Below are 21,704 nucleotides of genomic sequence, written 5' to 3' on the forward strand. Positions count from 1 at the left end.
AAAAGTATGGTATTGGCATCAGAATAAAAATGAAGACAAATGGAATATCTACAAAAACTTAGGGATGGAACCACTATATGATCCTGCTATTCCACTAATGGGTATTTTCCCCCAAAATCTAAAATCAGCATACCACAGTGACACAGCTACATCAATGTTTACAGCAGCAAAATTCATAATTGCTAAATTACAGAATCAATTCAGAAGTCTGTCAGTAGATGAATGGATTAAGAAATTGTGCCATATGTAAATATAATATTATATGTTATAATATATTCATAACATATCATATAATATTTAAAACATGATATTTATAATATATAATATATTATATATAAATATAGTTTAAATAATATATTAAATAAAATATTATTTATATTATATATGTTATATATACATCACAATACCTAAAATATATATATTATATTTTATATAATAAATAAATATAATATATGTAATATATAATAAATTGTATATTTATATTTAATATTCAATAATATTATATTTTATATAATAAATAACATATTATTTATAATATATATTTATACTATATATAAAATACATTAATATATTTATAATTTATATATATCATTTATCAATGGAAAATAATATATACTTTTGTTTTCTAATTAATAGCATGGTAGCAAAAGTTTTTAAACTTCAATTAAATCTTGTAATTGAAAATAACTTGAAGAACCAGCACATAAACGGTAAACAAAAAAATTATTATTTTATTACATCCAATATATAATTCACTTCAGGCATTTAACTCTTGTCATCCGCCAAAAGAATAAGAAATATTGGAAATTGTCTACTACAATTTACTTTTAAAGACAAAGGCCTATTCATGCTAGGATATTACTCATAGAGTGTATAGATAGGTAACTGCCTTGTATGTCTCCTGCAGTAAAATTGAGAGTAGCATGTTTTAGTAGTTTTGTTTGATAGCATGCTGTTTATTTTGTGATACAAAAAGTACCATGTGTACTTCAAGCTTCTCACTAAGTGAGGCTCAGCATGATAATATACAGTTTTACTTTTGTGTTGCAAAAGTAAAATCAAACATGCCTTCTACAAAGAAAATAAGGCCTGCCTCAGAGAGCTTGGAAAAAGGCTCAGAAAGAAAGAATGCCAGCTCATCAGGAGGGAGAGTACATCACTGGTGATATGTGTACTGTCTAGATGTGGAGCCGATATTGCCTGAATATCTGAAAGAGACTAGACATCTTAGAGTACATGGGGACAAGTCACAAGGTACATTTTGCTCTGAGAAGATCTTCTGCATTCATTGTGACAGCAGAATTCTTTTTTCCAGTCACTTGTCTTTACTCCTTCACACATACTGAGATGATATCAGCCATCCCTCAGTGCCCCACAGAACTAATACCTTAATATATTCAATGACAACTTAAGTACTGATACTTGAATTTACTTTGATGCTACGATGTTCATTGATTTTATTTCATAATATTACTTATGAATTGGTCCTTTGGTGTTTGGATACCTTCATTCCCTTGAATTCTTAGCAAAATATACAAAGAATATATATGAGAATATATATATATATATATATATATATATATATATATATATATATATGAGAATATATATATATATATATATATATATATCACAAACATTATATATATGTACATATATATATATATATATATATAATATTAATAATGGATCAACTCATATGGGTAAGAATAATTTTCCACATGATTTTCAAGGAGTCTTTTCAATTTCTCAAAATATATTATTATTATTACCTTCTTACATAGAAGAAAAACAGGGCCTAAACTTTATGAGGAATAAGATCAAATGTTATGCATGCTAAAACAAGAGTTAGAAACATATATCTTAAATCTCCAAAGTTTATCCCCAGTAACCAATAAGAGTGCCTTCTTTTATCCATATTGTTATTTTAATTTTATCTTTACAAAATACCTACTCTATTGAAAACTATTTAAAGAGTTTGTTTGGAATCACTGATTTGGGAAGACAGCCATGGACCACATTTTCAAATGGAGTAAAAATAATGCAATACAAAATGAAATTCATCATAGGTTTGGAAGAAACATTCAGGCATCTAAATGATATTTGAATATAAGATTTTACAATCTAATATTTGAAGGGCTCATCCACACTACTAAATATAGTGATTTCTATATATAGTTTATCATTATCTATGCATGAAGAACAAGGGAAAATCAGAAATATAATTTCTAAGGCATTATAACCAGAGAACAAATCAGGTGATTACTTCTGACACTTGTAACTCCATATTTGTATTTTAACATAATTTTAGCTTCAGATTTGCATATAAGAGGTGCACAGTTATATAAATATGCAGTTATTCAGCATTTGTTTTAGAACCTACTTAATCATGGTTTTAAACATAGCTACACTTATTAGTCGATTATGATTTTTAAAATTTGTTTCTAGTTTGATTTCCAAAGAAATCCTAGAATGTTTTCTTAGTTTTCTCAAAATTGGAAGTAGGGAATGGGTAAGTTAGATATGTATTAAAAATCAAGATGAAGTCTTGAGCTCATAAGATATTTCTAATTTATCAGTGGGAAATAGAATTCTATCAGGTTGTAAGCCACATTTCTGTTATATTTCCTCCCAAAGAGTGACTTTTGTTTTTTTTTTTTGTTTGTTTTGTTTTGTTTTGTTTATTTTTCTCAAGTTTTTTTTCACTCCATCAAACCTCTCAGATTTTCAAAAATTTATTCTTATTTGACCTCTAATGTCAATCCAAGTTTGACCCTCTTTCCACTTTAAATACAAAAAGACAAACAAAAGAGAATGTGTTATGTAGCATTCTCTAGCACATATTGTGTGTGTGTGTGACATTTTTGTATGCCCCTTTTAATATGTATTTATTAATCCTGCTATAATTTTTAAAATGACAAGTGATCTATTGATTTTCTAGCTTTCTTATACTAATATCAGCTTTATGGAGAAAAAAAATATTTGAGATTGAGAAACATGTATGAACACATACTTAATATGAAATTAAGAAAAGTTGAAAGTGGAAGACCCTAACTCTTGGAAATGATATAGAGTGATAGGAAAATGAATTCTTTCCTGAATTTTAATTTGTACAAATTCCTTTTTGAGTCTTTTTGAAAAATCAGTAGTTTTTCTTATGTTAAAGAAAATTAATATAAGACTGATATCTTACTGATAGTAATATATTTGTCATACACATTGATACCTTAATATTATTAATACTAATATGTTAGAAATGTAACTTTTTATCCAAAGTATGTTTATTTACCTTTTATTACAATTGTTAAAGACAGTTAGACAGTAAATGCCAATCATGTGATAGGAAATAATTGATGGGGGTTATCTATCTTTTTTTTAAAACATTTACACACAATTTAATCTTCGTCTGGAAAATAAATTAGAAACCTAACTAGCATTCTGAATGCAAGAAGAAAACAACTCAATTCTCTTGTGATAATTTGCAACCAAGAGTGAGCCTGCTGTAACATAGGCATAGAGATCCAATTTATACCACTTTGCAAATGTGTGGATTGTAAAGCAAGGAATTAAAGTTAAACTGGATTAATAGCTCTAACCCACATTTGATAAAAATAAGTTCAAGTTTTCTTTACTATAAAGCACTGCTCAATTAGATCCTTGGAACTTCACAGACAAAGCTCAATGAAAAAAATATATTTTTTAAAATTTTAGTGATAAATAATAAAACGATACATCATGAAAAGTCAATAGAAATTAGAAAATGAAGAGAATATCTAATAAAATCAGTACTTGTTTTTGCTGGATACTATAAAATGAATCTGTATAAAATATCTTTAAATTAAAAGTAAAATTACTAGGGAATAAAATATCATCACAAATTAAAACACACTTAGACAAATACCAATAATATTACTATTGTTGTTAAGAACCTAACAGGGTATTGTGGCACACACCCATAAGTCCAGTGACTACAGAGGGTTAGGCAGAAGGATGGCAAGTTTGGCACCAAACTTAGCAACTTAGCAAGGACCTTAGGTGTTAGTGAGACCCTGTCTCAAAATAAAAAATGAAAAGTGCTGGAGTTATGCTTCAGTGTTTAAGTTACCCTGGATTGAATTCAGTATCTAATACACACACACACACACACACACACACACACACACACATATATATATATATATATATATATATAACAAAAGTTGTATTTCAGATATTCATAATTCATTTTGAAAAGATGAGGAGATGGAAAAGAAAAAAACAGAGTTTGAGAGACATGGTGGTAAATAGAATGAGAATCACTGTATTCAACTTATTTCCCAAAGAACAGAATAAAGAGCTATTGAGTTTTTTAAATTATATGAAGAGATCATAGTTTATATGAAAATGTTGTTATATCTTTAAAGAATGTTTAGGTCCCTCCAGGAAAGAAATATTCAGTATCAAATATTATTGATGCCACTTCTACACTAATCTATGTTTGGCTGTATTTCTGTTTCTGTCTCAGTCTATTTCTACCATCTCTCAGTATCTATCCATAAAAACAATTGATATGAACTGTTCAAAATTGCAATCATGCATCTGTTGTGAGTATAACCCTAATTCCTATGTTCCACTAAATCAAGTGACTCAAAGAGAAAGAAAAGAGAGTGCTTGACACTCTGGAAAATGCCTCATGAAAGAACTTTTGCTATTCATGCTCTTTGACATATTTTCCCTAATTAATTCTTTCAGTCATTGAAGTCCTTGCCCTCAGAAGTCATGTCTATATTCTATGTACCTTGACATTCACAGCAGCTATTTTTTTCCTCAAAGACTTAAGGAATATAGAAAAGTATCTTCACAGGAGCTGAATGGGTCTAGTCACATGAGTGGATTTTAGTTATATCTCTTACTTTGTCAGCACTGATGGCTGGATGATGAGAGAAATTGGCATTCATTCTTTAAAAACATTTTGCTTTCAGAATTATAATAATGAAATTATTTCTAAGTGTATGTAGCATCCAGAGTAAGGGTCTTTCCTGACTGTTGTAAGAACGGTGCACATGCAATTTGAAAGAATAACAAAGAAGGTATCAAAATGAAGATCAGGTATGTTACTAGTAAGAACAGAATGTATGCTTGATCTGTGTCTGTGATAGTCTTAAATTGTGTAGTTTATTTACAGATGTCCTTCATGACTTTCAAAGACATATCCATAAGTACCTCATGCCCCACTCCCACAACCTTGTCATGATCTCTTTGTAATTGCTCTATAAAATCACATAAGATATGATATTGACATAGCTTGTATTTGACATTATAATGAATAGCAAATATTAAATTTTCACAATGTACTTCCATATAATCATAAATATTGCTTTAGTACAAAATACCTCCAATCCATGAAATCCTTCATATTCATCAATGAACAAACTGTCACTCAGATCCTTAATGTTGATATCTATTAGTGGAATGTTCTAGTCACAAGAACCAGCTATTTCAGAGTCAGACAGTATAAGTTAAAAAGTTCTGTGGTATGATATATGCATGGAAACCTCCTTGTGTGATAAATTATTTATTCAGGTTAGTAACAAATATTTTCATTTTTGCTCTCTGAAGTCATATAAACAATAAATTTTTCAAACTAACTGAATGATAGTAAATATTTTATCATTGGCAAATGATAATACCATGTTAATCAGATTTCTTTGATTATTCAAATGTTTATAATAAATATTTATTTCTAAAATTTGCTAGTCTAGACTTAAACTAATATACTAAAGGTTAAGAAAATTATCCAAGAAAAGTAACATCTGTTTTGTAATGTTCAGGAAGTTAGCATCCTTTGATACCAATATGTATCCATTAGTCTCAGCAAGGAAGCTAGCTAGCTAGATAAGTGGGGCAAACTAAAGGAGCCAATTATAAACTTTACTACACTGGAAATGGAATTTTAGGAAGGTCAAATTTCATTTTGAGAATTGATCTCACATTTTTTAAATTATTAAAGTGGTCTTAAATATTAACATTAAAGTTTAATATCATTTTCCTTCTTGCCTAATTCATATATGGATTGGGCACATTCACTTTGTTCATATCAAGGCAGTTAAAAGAATCACATTGTAGGTTGGGGCTGTGGCTCTGCAGTAGCGCATTCACAGGACATGTGTAAGGCACTGGGTTCGATTCTCAGGACCACTTATAAATAAATAAAATAAAGGTCTATCAACAACTAAAATAATAATAATAATAACCATAATAATAATAATAATAATAAATAAATAAATAAATAAAGAGAATCACTTTGTATATTTTACTCACTAGAGTCAATGAGAAAAGTCAGTGTTTTAAGTTGTGATACTCAGAAGTGGCAGGTTTTTCACCCAGTACACAATTTTTATTTCATCAGCCATTCTTGAAAATCGTCCAGAGATTATTTTTGACATATTCATATTTTTGGCTAATAATGACAAGTTAAATTTTAAGGTATGAATGTACACTTTTCTTCATCTATTTTAATTTTTAAAATATAACTTCATATTTTTTACTGAAGCCCTTCTGATGCACTTGAATTTATTTTGTTACCCTTGCATAATTTAGAGGATAAAATTTATATTATTAGCCTATGAAGTATAAGATTTTTCTTTCTTTGCAAACAATTTTTTACACTTATATTCATATAATGTGATTATATTTTAATAAAAAGAGATCATTAATATGGAATTAAATATGTCATATTCAATTGTGTAGGGAATGTATACCACAAATTACATGTTAGCATAAAAATTAGTATCTTCTGGGACAGGAAATAAAACAAATACTTAAGTGTCTAAATGGATATATTCATAATAAATTTGAAGGTTTTTTTTTTCTTTCCCATTTTATGTCTACTTATAGCTGCTACCTATGTGGCCATAATTTCTCCATTCCAATATAAAGGAATGGCTAACATATATTCACATGTGATTGGACATAAATTTAGAGTGATTAAATGTCTCTTTTGTATAAGTAAATTTGTATTTTTAATTTGCATTTTTTATTTGTTCTTTTTAGATATACATGAAAGTAATTGTATTTTGGATACTAAAACACAGGGGCAGAGACTAGAAGTTCATTGTAATAGACAAAGGGGAATGAAGGGAAGGGAGATGGAATGGGAAGAGAAAAGATAGCAGAATGAATCAGATATAATTTTCCTACGTTCATATATATAACGAAACTCCACATCATGTACAACAACAAGAATGGGATCCTAATGACAATAGGTTATACTCCATGTATATATAATAGAAAAGTCTCTTTTTAATAATTACTAGATTTTAATAAAGAAATTTCACAATAAAATTCACTGTTATGTAGGGAACTAATATTCAAAATATTTGGTTTTTAGATCAATATTTATCAGTTGCCAGGAACTTGGTGCCTGTGAGTCCCTATATTTTTCTCTTTCCTAGTATACTCATACTACACAAATGTTCTTAACATTGAACCTATGCTGAATGTCTTTAATTAATTATTTATTTATTTAGGTACCAGGGAATGAATCCAGGAGCACTTTACTCCTGAGCTGCATCCCCAACCCTTTTTATTTGTTTATATTTTTATATAGAGACAGGGCCTCACTAAATTACTTTGGGACTCGTAAGCTGATGAGAGTGCTTTTCAACTTGTGGTGCTCCTGCCTCAGCCTCCTGAGCCACTGGGATTGGAGGCATGAACCACCACACCTGAGTTGTCTTTTCTTTTAATTACATTTCTCAGATGAATACTTAAGGAGAAGAATAAATTTGTTTTTACTGATTTATCAACTATAATTTAATTTTGGTTGTAAAGAAAACTGTCAACATTTGAGTTTACTAGTATTTTAAAATACATTGCAAGTAACAACAAACTCCACAGTTTCCTTGTATATAACAGTAAATGTAGTATGCAAGATTAATAAAATGCAATTTTGTAATTTTGAATTTATAAGCAGATTATTCCAAGAAAGTCTTCATTTATAAAATTCATTGTAGTGAAATTCAGTGAATCCATTGGGAAAAAAATGAAAGTTTTTTTATGTAATATCTAGACTATCATATAATCAATATAAAATGGTTTCATAGATTAATCATATTTGTTTATTTATTCAAAATATTTGAAAATATATTTGGAGAGCTTGTACTCTTAATGATTTTTTTCTTATGATGTCTTAATTAAAATTCTATAAAATATAATTGTTGTAACAGTTCTCATGTTCACTAGAAGTGTGTTAATTTCACATGAGAACACCTTATCTCAGATATCATCTCTTTGTCACTGAATCCAGTAGATTTGATAAAATGTATTTTTCAGGGAAATAAAAGAAAGCTCCATGATCACCCTACAACAACATTGTTACTTTACAGCCCAGTAACTTCAGACTCTGCTTTTTGCGAATCAGTGTGGGTGTGAGGAGAGCTTACCTTGATCACATCTTAGACTTAAGATTTTTATGTTTTTCTAGGGCTAAGATTTTCTAAGCAAGGCTGTTAGCTGTCACAGAGTAACTACATTCCTATTATGCTGTCCTGTGAAGCATGACATCATGACTAAAGATGAAACATATATACTGGATTGCAGCCACCTGAGTTGAATTTTGATAGACTTTCTGAAGCAATAAAATCTTTGAGAACAGAAAACCACTCCCCATAATTTAGGTGGATGCCCAATTATTGCTTGGAAGAGAAAGGGCAATAAGTTTCTGAAAGACAAATGCTACAGATATATTGTAATTTGCTTAGATCTTATAGATTTGGTCTTAATAAAAAAATGCCTAGTCACAATATTAGGCAAATTCGTTACAATATTAAAAGCAAATATTATCAACCTCCCAAATTCATCTAGACCAAAATAATCACCTTATGTATATAAAAACATGTAAATAGGATAAATATTTGTATTGAAACATTGAGTTTAGAAAGTCCTTTTTTTTTTCTTTTTAATAGCCATGAGTTGTACAAAATTATACAGGTGAGAATTCTGATGTTTGTGAAAGTCATATAGAAAATAAGTGGTGAATTCAAGGTAAATTGTAATTTATTTATATCCTGCTTTCTAAAAGTTTTATTTTTCATTTCTGTTCAACAGTTATATTTCCAAGTTTATGCAAATAGCTTTAATGCTTGGCCATTATGTATTCTCTTGACCTTTTTCTAAAAGGTATTCTTTTGTCATTTTAAGAATTTAACATTTTATTTAGTGTTTCAGTATATGTTAAAAATGATTGCCGAATTATAGGTTATAAATTTAAAGCATAACAGGAGATAATCCTGAGAATTCTACTTCTGACACATTAGTCTAATAGAATAATAAGCTCTAAGATTGTAAGAATACCTTGAAAATCCAGGCATAAACCTACCATGCTAAACATTCTGTAAAGTCTTTTAATCAAGTACTTTATTTGAATACTTTAAACTAGATTTTCTATTAGGATGTAGGAGGAAAGCAAATCAGTGAACACAATATTGAGATCATTCATTCAAACAGTGATCATAGGAAAAATAATTTTTTGTTTTATTTGTCTACTATATAAAATACACTATGCTACATATTTGGAATAACATACCTAGCAGAAAAGAAATAAATTGAAATTTTACTTGCAATTTAGTGGTGAAGCCAATCTTTAAACAAATAACTTCATTAGTGTTTTCAACTTTGATAAATACTGAAAAGTGTTAGCTGACATTATTAGATATAATGGAGAGATCTCCTACTGGAGAGTGTGCATTTTTGAGAGCAAGTTTACAAATTTTGTAATTTCTTACATAATTCAAATCGATTATCTCTTATGTATGCTCACATTTTATACATGGATTAAATTAGATGCTAAGTTTTCATGTAAATAAATAATATACAACAAAGAAGAAATATGAACTCAAATTAGACTGACTTTAGTTTCTGTTCTTTTCAATATTATACCTTGTCTTGCATATGAAAAAGAAAAAGAATTGACAATGCATTGGAATAGGATGAAGTTAAATTGACAGATAATGGGAAGATACATGACTTTGGCAGACAGATCAATAGGCATGCCTTCCTAAGTCATGTTAACATCTGAGACAAAACGAAAAATACTGATCCTGCCTGAATTTATGCTTTGAAATTTTACTTTTAGCACTAATTTCTATTTTTAAATGATGCATTAAATATTATATATCTTCATTATGAGAACTTTTATATCTCCTTACATTTTGGGCCCAAGGCAATATCTTAGTCACCTGACCATTATCTCAAACTTGTAGGAGTAGGAAGAGGACAAGGATTTGAGGTTATATGCAAAAGAAGGGTAACAGAATCAACCAGGTAATCAAAGTGGCTAAAAAGAAAAATATGTACACATAATAAATAACAAAAAAGTCTTTATTAGTTTTATTAACTTACACAAATACCTAGTGTCTTAGTTGATTCATGTAGAAAATGCGGAAATAAATAAGGGATAATCAATATGAATTACTGTAGCAAACACTAGAGATCTTGATGAGATTAAGTACTGTTTTGAGTAGATGAAATATAAAGAAAACTGAAAAATTAGGAGATGTTGTTTAAAGTTTTGAAACTTTATAGATTTTGAAGGAAGTGAAGTTATTTTTAATTTTAATGGAAATAACTAAAACTTTTCATGATGCCAATTAAAATAGCAAATATTTCTTCCTAAAAATAATACTGGAGTTATGTGAGGGCTCACTTAAACTCAATAAGTTTTATTAGTGTCTGTGTAAATGAAAAATTAATTTGTATGATGTTAAAATTAGTTGAATTTTCCTCAGTGTTTTATGACATAGGATCATACTTTTTATCACATAATTTAAAGTTTTTTAATCAATTTGATGCCCAGTTTTAATAAACTACATGAAATAAGAGCCAGGAGGCAAAGCCCACACTCAGATTCCATATTTATTTTGGAAAGAAGCTCATTGTCATGTAATGAATTTCTATAAACCATGATTGTTAGAAACTTAAAATTTAATTACAAGAGATAATTTATAATTATTGTGGCTGCCTTTTTCCAGAGTCTCTAACAGCTTCTATGATAAATGATTGTTATGTGCAATATGGTCTGTTAACAACTAAATTAGAACATTCCAACCATATGTCTATCACTGCAGGCAAAGTCCAGGAGGAGAATGAGATGATAAAGATATAGGATAAGTTTTCCTCATAATTAAATGGAAGTAGAAGCTGCTGGATGACAAATCATAAGTGAGATATGAAATTATTGCTTCATATGTTTAGAGATTAAAAATGTGGACATTCATAGAAATATATGCAATTCTAGGAATTAAAGTAAATAATTTCCACTCAGAGAAATATATGTACTTCACCAAAATCTTCTGAACATAAGATCAGATGGAAAATTCATTAATTCCAGCATAAGAGCTTCAAATCATAAATCTGGGTGAGGTTACACCTTTTAAAACTGCAAATTGAAGTTAACAGATCAAAATCAATTAGCTCTGCTAATCTGTTCACAAAGGTGTAAATTCTTAATCAGAATTTATTACAAGGTTGACAATGTAATTTAACAACAGAACTTAAATCTTGATTAGACAATTCAACCTTCAGACTCAGGTTCATTTTTTTCTTGTTTCTTTTCTTGAAGAATATGAAAAATCATATTTTAGTGTTAGCCCAATCACACAATTATGACATTAAATGCATATAATACATATAAAGGTTTACACATAAAGATAAAATGTAATTTATATGCTAGAAATTGTATTGCTTAGTGCCAATTAGGACTTAGGAATGTTTAGTGAGAGTTGGCTTTGTATATTAATATTATGGGCATAGTCTTTTATCTCAAAATGGACCAGACGGTAATTTCCACTAAAATTCTTTGTTTAGAAACCATCTCAATGATATTATTGATTTTCTATGATAAGGAGTACTTGAGAGCATTGAAGTATCTTTTGAAATGCAGTCAGCTGCTCATTTGCCACTGCCACTGGTGGAAAGTGTTACCCTGAGTTTTAAATTGTTTAACAGAAAGATCAGTACCCTTAGATGTTTTTCAAATTACACAAAACCAATTTCTTTCAAAAATGATATATAGCTCATTTGTGGTGTTTGACTTTGGAAGCTAACACATTTTAGTGTTTCTTGAATCCAACTGATGCCTATTATAATGAAAATAAGTTATTCAGAGTAGATATTGTGAATACTATAAAAGGTTTCTATGTCTCCTTTTGTTTGAGCAACAAAATTTAGTTCTTGACTTACATGAGAGCACGTATTCCTGCATATGAGAATAAACTTGTGGAAAGCTAATTGTATTTATTTTAAAATTTTATTCTTTAAAAGTACCTTACAATTTGAATGTATGTATTTTATGTGTTATTTCAAGTATTCTGTTGTATCTCTCTTTTGCAGGGAGAATCCTGGGGATTAAACTTAGGGGTACTAGACCACTGAGCCACATTCCCAGACCTATTTTTTAATCGTATTTAGAGACAGGATCTCACTGAGTTGCTTAGCACCTCACTGTTGCTGAGGTTGGCTTTGAACTCTTGAATCTCCTGCTTCAGCCTCTGGAGCCACTGTGATTAAAGGCATGCACCACTGCACCTGGATCTGTTGTACTTCTTGATCTTGAAAATTTCCATTCAAAATTTCGTTAATTCATAAAATTATATCATTTGCATATTATTATTTATTAGAAGATTACTACATAATGGGAAACCTCTAAAAATTGGTTGAGAGGAGAAAATGAGATATATTTTCTGCTTGAGAAAAGCTGAACTTCATGGCCACGGATATTTCAGAGATATAGTTTACAGTATTTTAGACATAACACAATCCTAACAGTTGACTGCTAGATGAAGAAAACTCAGTCCAGACAGGTTGAATGACTCTTCGAAGTTAATAACTAATTGCTATCAGAATCTAATTGTGTCTGATATGATATAATTTCAACCATATTTTAAATCTTCAGTCATTACTCACTTCTATAATCCTTCAATTATATCATAATATATATAACATGTATCATATATAATCAATTATATGTCATATATATCATATATACATTTCTATATATATCATATATACATTGAGTGAAAGAGGGAAGTAGGGAGAGAGAGGGAAATTGATAAATATCAATAGTAATTTTCAAAGAAGTTGCTACACATATTAATTTAATGCTAGTTTGAAATGACAATTTTCAGATAATGTCCTCAGTGTTTAGGGCAAATCTGCTTTTCTGTATTAATTTTTGGTATGCATTTTGTAGATTTGAAATGATAAAGGTTCAAAATGTCAAAGAATCATTATACAGACACCAGCTTTCTAATAGATGTCTGTGTAGAAAATGTTTTAGCTAATCTGATTGATTCTCAGGCTATTTTGAAATCATCAGTGGACCTTAGAAAGCCTTCTAAAGAGAATTTATTTTCAACAACCCCTCAGGTTAAAATGGTTAACAGCTGAATTAAGTGCTGTACCTTCAGTGACCTGAAAGGGGAAGGGAAAGAGCACAGTGGAATAATTTGTAGAGATGTTATACTATGTTCTCATTAAACAGAGAAGGAAGGAAATGAAGAGAAGCTTGGTTTCTGAAAAACAGAACTTTATACTTGGAAATGATCTTAGGTAAAACTGTATATATTTTCTATATGTCCAACACTTTGCTAAACACCTCATATTCCTTATTTAATTGTCATTTCCACAATGCATGATATATAGAATTTTATTCTGTTCCTTTGACCAATGCAGGAATCAAACTATTGTAATCTCCCATTCTTTTTAAAGTAAGGCAATCAAAATTCAAAACAGGAATTCAATATCCTCAGCATCCCTTTCTAACTCAAGAGATTGGAACCTTATACTTTCTTGATACTTTAACAAATAATTTCCTCCATAAAGACTATATATGTGCATTGAGATATGAAGAGGTTGATCAATTAATCAATTGGTAATAAGATATGAATTTATATATACATCAATAAAAATTGTGCATAGGAAATTTGTAGGGTTTACCTAACAAAGTTAAGTATAACATACAAATATATTTTGAATATTCTACCTTAGAAGCCATATTATTTTCTGTTGTTATTTAGATGGATTCAGATTTAAGTGAATTTACATTTTTAAAAAAGGTCCATGTATTTTTTTATTGACTTTCTAAAATATAAGTATAATCATTTCACACATTAACAATGCTTTAAAATTAAGTAATGATTCTATTTGATTTGACTTTTTTATTTCATAAGCCTTGGAATTTGTGAGTCATTATAATAAATATATACTTGTTCGAGAATGCAGTAAAACATGTTTTTATGTTATTCTCTGTTACAAAATAATTTTGACAAGACCAAAGAGGTAAAATGCTATGCATAATGTTGATAAGCATTTGCGAATTCTAACTTGAAATTCTTTCCATATAGTGACTGGAGTTGGAGTTCTATGGTAGAGCACTTGCTTACCACATGTGAGACACTAGGTTCGATCCTCAGCACCACATACAAATTAATAAATATTATATTGTACCCATCTACAAATGAAAATATTTTTTTAATTTTTTTTCACATAAATATGGATGGAAAATAAAACTTTCATTTTCTGGCCATAGAAAAAATTCACTTTCACTTTGCAAAATAAGGATACACACACACACAGGGTTAAAAAGTCATCTTCAATTTATTCATTTAGTGAAAATTTCTGTCATTCATAAAATATGACCATGTGTAAATGTGTTTATGTATGTACCAATGTATGTGTGAGTATGTGTGTGTGTTTAAAAATATAGTGTGCCTGCTCCTTTAGGATGTCAGTTTTAAATTTCAATTCATCATAAAAGTCCTCTGTGTCAATAACTTTTAAGTAAATACATGGTTAATGACTTCATCTCATAAAATAAAGTTTGTCCTAGTTTAGCTAAGGCTGAGAAAAATTATTTATCCATATCTTCCTAAGTATTGAAAGGATAAAATTAATCATTGCCATTCTCAATTGCTACTACTTTTTAAACTAACAGGATGCCTTTCTGGTTTCCTTTGTTTGGGCACTTATGATATTGAATATTAGTTCATAATATAGAATACAAAATAATTCCAGTGAAGACACTAAAATTTTATTATTATGTCAATACTGAGGACATTTTGAAGAGGAGATAAGTTCAAAATTAAATTCATGTGTAGACATACTATAGGGCAAGTATCTTTTTTTTTTTAATTATCAGATTTGGTTTCAAATTTAGGGGCTGGAAAGAAGTGCTGATCTTGGCAAGGGGGAGCAACAGGATGCACATTGAGTCTGAGCAAGGCCTGGGGGCCTAGGGTTAGTGGGGAGGCCTACTTGGCTGGGAGAAAAGGGAAGCAAGGTACTTCCCTTAGTGCTGAGGAAAAGGCACTGAACTCAGTTGCCTCTTGCCCCCATCCACAGAAAAGCTGGAGTCCATCACTTGGCCCCATTTAATGACCCAGTGGCTTTTCCTGGTTCAGCCTCTGGAAGAAGCTTTTGCCATACTCCTATGTGCTGATCACAGTGACATAGGAGGGGGCAGCCTCCATGATCCTGGCATTGGGGGCGAGGACATGGGGAGCCTGCAAAGAGTCCCTTGGTGCCTGATTCAGGCCATATCCTCTGAAGCCACAGGCAAGTAGAGTCAGCAGTGGGGACTCCACCCCCACAGCCTCTACAGCTCCCAGGGCAACCTGCCACTGCGTCTTCTCCACATTAAAGGTAGAGTCGAGAGGGCAGCCACCGTCCTTGAGATGCTGCCAGCCGCAAAGGGGACCCATGGATGTCTGGCCATGATTTTTGAGCCTTTCAGCCAGCTCTTCACCAGTTCATACTTGAACCTGCACAGAGCTGAGAAAGGCACATCTCAAAGTGCTGTGGAACCCCAGCCCAGCCACAGTAAGTGCCAACCACCCTGAGCCACTGCAGCTGGACACAGGTGCCTAGCTCACGGTATTGATGCCCGCTGACCCTGCAGTTTTTCTGCACAAGTTCCAGGGGGCTGATCATTCTCACAGTGCCCAATCGAGTTAGTGTGCCAACAACCATCGGTGCATAGAGGTCAGAAGTTAGGGCTTGCCTACAAAGGAAGGCCTTGAGTTGGTAATAGGTGGTGAAATAGATGGCCACAGATGGAACAGTCATCACCAGGGTGGCTAGGAGATGGCTCCATAGGGTCCTGATGCCTTCGAGCCTCAAAATCTTCACAAAAGCATCCACAGTGCCAATGACGTGGATAGGGTCATAAAACCAGGTGGTACAGGGTACCATCTGAGCTTGGGTATGGGACTCCAGGACACCATTGCAGTACTGGAGGCACTTCCCTGTGGATTGGAAAGAAGAGGGTGATTTGGTATAGGCTACAAAGTCTCTAGGTAGACATTGGCTTGTTTCTCACCAACTTGCATCAGTAGGCATCACATGACACATCCAGCAGTGTCACAGACAGGGGTGACCACAGCTCCAGGCCCAGAGGCCACCATCAATTGGAGAAGGCTAATGCTCCCAAGATCCTGGTCAACCATCTTGTTGTTTCAATCCTAACTCTAAGCAGATGTTAGCCCCTGGAGGCACCAAGGGGCCTAGGGGACACATAGTGCTTCCATGCACCATGTGGGGTACCTGCATGTCCACCCTTAGAGCAAGCACCTTGAAGAGTGATAAATAAGGAAAATTCTCTAATTCTGAAGGTGAGATGCGTTGAACCAGTGTTTCCAAATCTTATGTAATTGTGATTCACCTTGGGTACCTACTAATAAGTAGAATTGATTCAGTTAGGTCTTGAGTGAGATATAGGCTTTTCATTTCTAGGAATGTCCTAGTAACACTTACCTTGGTCATTGGCAGGATTGCATTCTTTTTGGAGTCTATAAGAGAGCACCCATTTCCTTCTCCTTTCAAGCTTTTAGAAACTCTCCAAGCAGTCATTGGTCTCATTTCTCTATCTTCAGAGATAAAAATCTCATTCTGAGTCTTCCAAGTCTTCTCTGTTATAAAGGAACAGTATATGGTATTAGGGACAGAACCATATTAAAATAAAAATAAAAATTTCTGAAGTAGACTGCTAATATTTTACCCCAAAGAATTGCCTTGATTTTATAAGAGTAATTATCAAAGACAAAGAGTTATGGTATCCAAAACCTGTAATATATTAGTTGGTTTAGTTCCACTCCTGATTATTTTATCCATGAGTAAGGATCTCTATAGGCCTAACATTTTTTTCCTCACTGTGTCCATTCATTATGTTTCAGAAATATGGATTTTGAAAATCAACTCAGTATCTCTAAGTCATTCCCTTTCTTTTTATCTTTCTATTTTGAAATTAGGCTCAACAAGTTAAAAACATGTTATTTTAGTTATTCTCAATTATACAGTTAGCTTACCAGTACAATTGTTATGCAGGAGACCCATTATTGCCAAGGACTATGTATTGCCCTGAATATTTTTGTCCTTCCAAAATTCATACATTGCAGTACTCATCAAATTATATCTAGAGGTGAAATAAATATGTAGCTATCTCTTTCCATGAGCACACACAAAAGAAAGGTTATGTAAGCACACAATAGAAAAGTGTCTGTCTGGAAGTCAGGAAGAATTTCTTACCAGACAGGGAATCCACTGGCACATTCATCTTGGACATCCTGCAGAACTGTATGAAATAAAATTCTGTTGTTTAAATCAATCCATAAATAGTACTTTGTTAGAACTCTGAAGCAGACTAAGATATACAAGGTGAACATATTCCAAGTTTCTGCTTTCCTGTAAAATAGGTCAGTTTCTCCAGCATTGTGTTTAATAGTTATGAAGGTAATGTTTAATTTACATTTAGCTTTCTTTCTTTTTTTTCTTCAATTGGTTGAAAGCCCAGAAAGGAATAGAAAGTGTTTATGTTTTAGCCTTCTAATCTTCCATGTTTACTAATGGTGTTAGTTTTTGATTTCTTTCATTTGTGATTTTATTTTCTGCCATATGCCTGCCTGAATGGAATGCCCAAGTACTAATGTAATTATCAAAAGTAGTTTGCCATTACAGCCTTCTAGGCAGAGTCATTTCCAGTGACATTGCTAATAGATCTCATCATGAAGTTGCTAAAACATCATCTCTGAAGACAAATGGATAAAAAGGTAATGTTTGATTCTTCATTATAGATCATTTATATCCTCCTGCTGACACAGCCTAAAAACATCAAAGCAACACTGTTACTTTGACTTGCACGATTCTTTATGGCGAATTAAATATTTATAAATAATATGAGGTCTTCTGTGAAATTTGTCATTAGAGTCAATTTACACGGTAGAACTAGGCCTCACACTTTCTTGACCTCAATTTCAGGACATACTTGCATTTAATGTTAAGGTAACCTCTCCTTAGTCACATGTTGACCCTCCTCATCACAAAGTTCTGCTCCATGTTGCAAAATGAAAATCCAACAACTTTTCCATAAAATTATCTTCCCAACAGCCCTCATTCTGTGAATCCCACTTTTATTTTACAGAATTTTATTTTTTTTTATTTTGCCTAATAAATAATTCTAATCTCGTCATTCTCAATCTCGATGTGCATGTGATTCATCTAAGAAGTTTGTTAAAACTCCTAATTCAACACTTCTCTCATGGCTTTTCTGTCAGAGTGTCTGTTGATTGCTCAAAACTATAACCAAAACAAATAGATAATTACATGAAAAATAATGAAGTTGATTCCTCCATTCCACCACACAGACATGAACTCAGAATGGCTCATCTGTCTACATATGAAAGCTGAAACTATAAAACTCTTAGAAAAACAAAACTTAGAAGGGATCCTTTCCTATATTTTGTGAAAAAGAAAATGAAAAATATCCACATATAGTACTTCAAAATAAAAGAAAACTTGTCCTAAAAATGATACCAATCAAGAAAATGAAAAGAAAATCTGCAGATTTGTAGAATATATTTGCAAATCATATACCTGATAAGGAATTGTATACAAAAATCTTAACTCTATTTTTTTTAAAGTTAAGTATGCTAAAAATGCACAAAATTTCTGAAAAGACATTATCTCAAAAAAATTTTATCATTCATTAAAATGTTAAACATATAGATAATATATGGCCCAGGAAGTCCATTTTATATTTACTTCATAAATAAAAACATGTCTATTCAAATCTTGTACATTAATGTTTATAAGCATTATCCTAAAAACTGGGCACAACTAATAGCCCACAACTGACAAATTTATAAAATGTAAGATATCTGTATAAAAGAATATTGTTTGGCAATAAAATTAATGAAAAACTTATACATAGCACAACATGGAAGAACAAAGATGAAAACACTCCATTTGTGTTATTTTAGTAGAATTTTTCCAGAAATAAATAAAATAAAATAAATAATGAATTAATTTTCTAATTCTAAGGCTTTGCTCCTATTTCTTTACTACTTCTATAGAATTGCTGGGGATGGGAGTGGGGAAACTGCTTCATTAGATATTAATGATATTAAAAAGAATGCCTATAAACTATTATGGACTCCGAAGTATTCAAAAGGCCTTTTGTTTTTGCAAAGTATTATGAACCCCAAAGTATTCAAAAGGTCTTTTGCTTTTGCTTAAATGTTACTGTTTTATACTTCATTTAGTAATATCTGCAAAATTCTACTTGATTCTCAGTTTCCAATCTTCATCACATTCAGCCAATGCCTCACCTTCTGTTTAGGGATTTTTGAAGTGATTGCCCCCCACTTTTCAACTCTAACTCCATCCTGTGCTTACAAACTTAACTAAAAGCAGAGTTGCAATTAGTCTCAGGACACAGACCTTTCTACCTCTGTTTTTAATGTATTTCTAATTGCAGTATCTGCTAAATTTCCTTCTAAATTGAATTTTTGGGCTCCATTCTTTTGGCCTACAATCATACACTAATCTATATAGGTATTTATGTTCCTTCTTTTATTAGCAAAAATAAGTAAACAGACAAAACATGAATGAAACATATAACTCTTACACATATATATTCATTCCATTGTTTTTTTCCTATTCCTATCCACTATCCTTCCCTTCATCCCCCTCTGTCTAATCCACTGAATAAATATTACCCCTTCCCCCACACCTTGTTATGTGTTAACATCCACATAATCCACGTACCAGAGAGAACTTTTTTTTGAGGGTTGGCTTATTTCACTTAGCATGATATTCTCCAGATCCATGCATTACGTCATTACTGGAAAATATCATTAAGTCATTCTTTATGGCTGAGTAATATTCCATTGTGTATTTATGCCACATTTGCTTTAGCTAGTCATATATTGAAGGGCACCTAGGTTTGTTCCATAGTTTAGCTGTTGTGAATTGAGATACAATAACATTGATGTGGCTACATCACTGTAGTATGCCAATTTTAAATCCTTTGGATATATACTGAGAAGTGGTATAATTTGGTCAAATGGTGGTTCCGTTCCAAATTTTATGAGGAATCTCGATTCTGATTTCCATCATGATTGCACCAACTTGCATTCTCACCAGCAGTGTTTGAGTGTACACTTTTCCCCACATCCTTGTCAACATTTATTGTTACATGTATTCTTGATAGTGCTATTCTGACTGGAGTGAACTCATATCTCAATGTAGTTTTAATTTGCATTCCTCTGATTGCTAGAAATATTAAACAATTTTTTTCCTATACTTGTCTGTCAATTGTATTTTCTTCTTTTGAGAAGTGTCTGTTTAACTCCTTTGTCCTTTTATTGACTGGGTTAGTTTTTTTTTTTAGTGTTAATCTTTTTGAGTTTTTTTGTAGTGTATAAAATATTATTCATAAAACACAATAAATGTTTTATATTATTAAATATAAAGCATAAAAACATTACCCATTATTACATACAATTTAGCCATCAGGTCCACATAGAACAAATTGGAAATAATTAATTACTTAGATCATTGACATATATTAAGCTTTGAGTGGAGTTTACTCTGGCATTCACACATAATTAACCATATTTAGTTTCTCAAAACTTTAATATTTTCTATGAGAGATATGCCTTTTAAACAATTCATTTTTCAAAACCAATCCTGAATGTTATGGTGTTTGGAGGTGTTGCATTTGGAGGTTATAGGTCATGAGGGTAGAGCCCTCATTAATGGAACTATTACCTTATAAGTAAGTCCCAGAGAGTTTTTCTGTTCCTGTCACCACATGAGGACCCATGACCATGGGTATTCCTCAGACATTTGAATTTGTCAGCACCCTGACCTTGGACTTCCCAGTCTCTAGACCTGTGAGACAAATATATGTTATTCAGTAGTCACCCAGTTTGTGGTACTTTGCTATATTATTCCCAAACAGAATAAGAATATAGTTAATTGATTATGTTTCTTGCATATTTCATGATTTGGATTCTGCCTCCTTTAGAATATTCAAGTATTTCTTATATTAGGAATACTTTGCTAAATCAAAATAGTGTCTCTGCTAATTTCAGCATAACAACCTTCAAATAGACTATGAGTTACTTTTTTTCCATTTAGTTATTTTCTGTCCCGAATATCATATTTATATTTATCCAGAAATTTGATAATTAATATTTTCCCTCCATTAATTTACAGGCTTTGAGTGACTTTCAAAGTTTTTTTTAATATTAGCATCAGCTAATATCCCATCATTAGCTTTCACTACTCTTTGTTGAGATGAATAACTATTTCACTTTCTTGTTGAGTCCAGTTGTTCTCCTGATGGTATTGTCCACCTGCTTCTGAGGCTTTCAGCTTCAAAAAAGTAC

General features: G+C 31.3%; 1 pseudogene; it reads right to left on the reverse strand.

Moving 5' to 3' along the window:
* Positions 1–15,407: 15,407 nt before the first annotated feature.
* Positions 15,408–16,481, reverse strand: LOC114094787 (mitochondrial glutathione transporter SLC25A39 pseudogene; annotated as a pseudogene).
* Between the last annotated feature and the right edge of the window lie 5,223 nt (positions 16,482–21,704).

The sequence above is a fragment of the Marmota flaviventris genome, chromosome 7, assembly GCF_047511675.1.
Source record: "Marmota flaviventris isolate mMarFla1 chromosome 7, mMarFla1.hap1, whole genome shotgun sequence".
NCBI classification, from domain to species: Eukaryota; Metazoa; Chordata; class Mammalia; order Rodentia; family Sciuridae; genus Marmota; species Marmota flaviventris.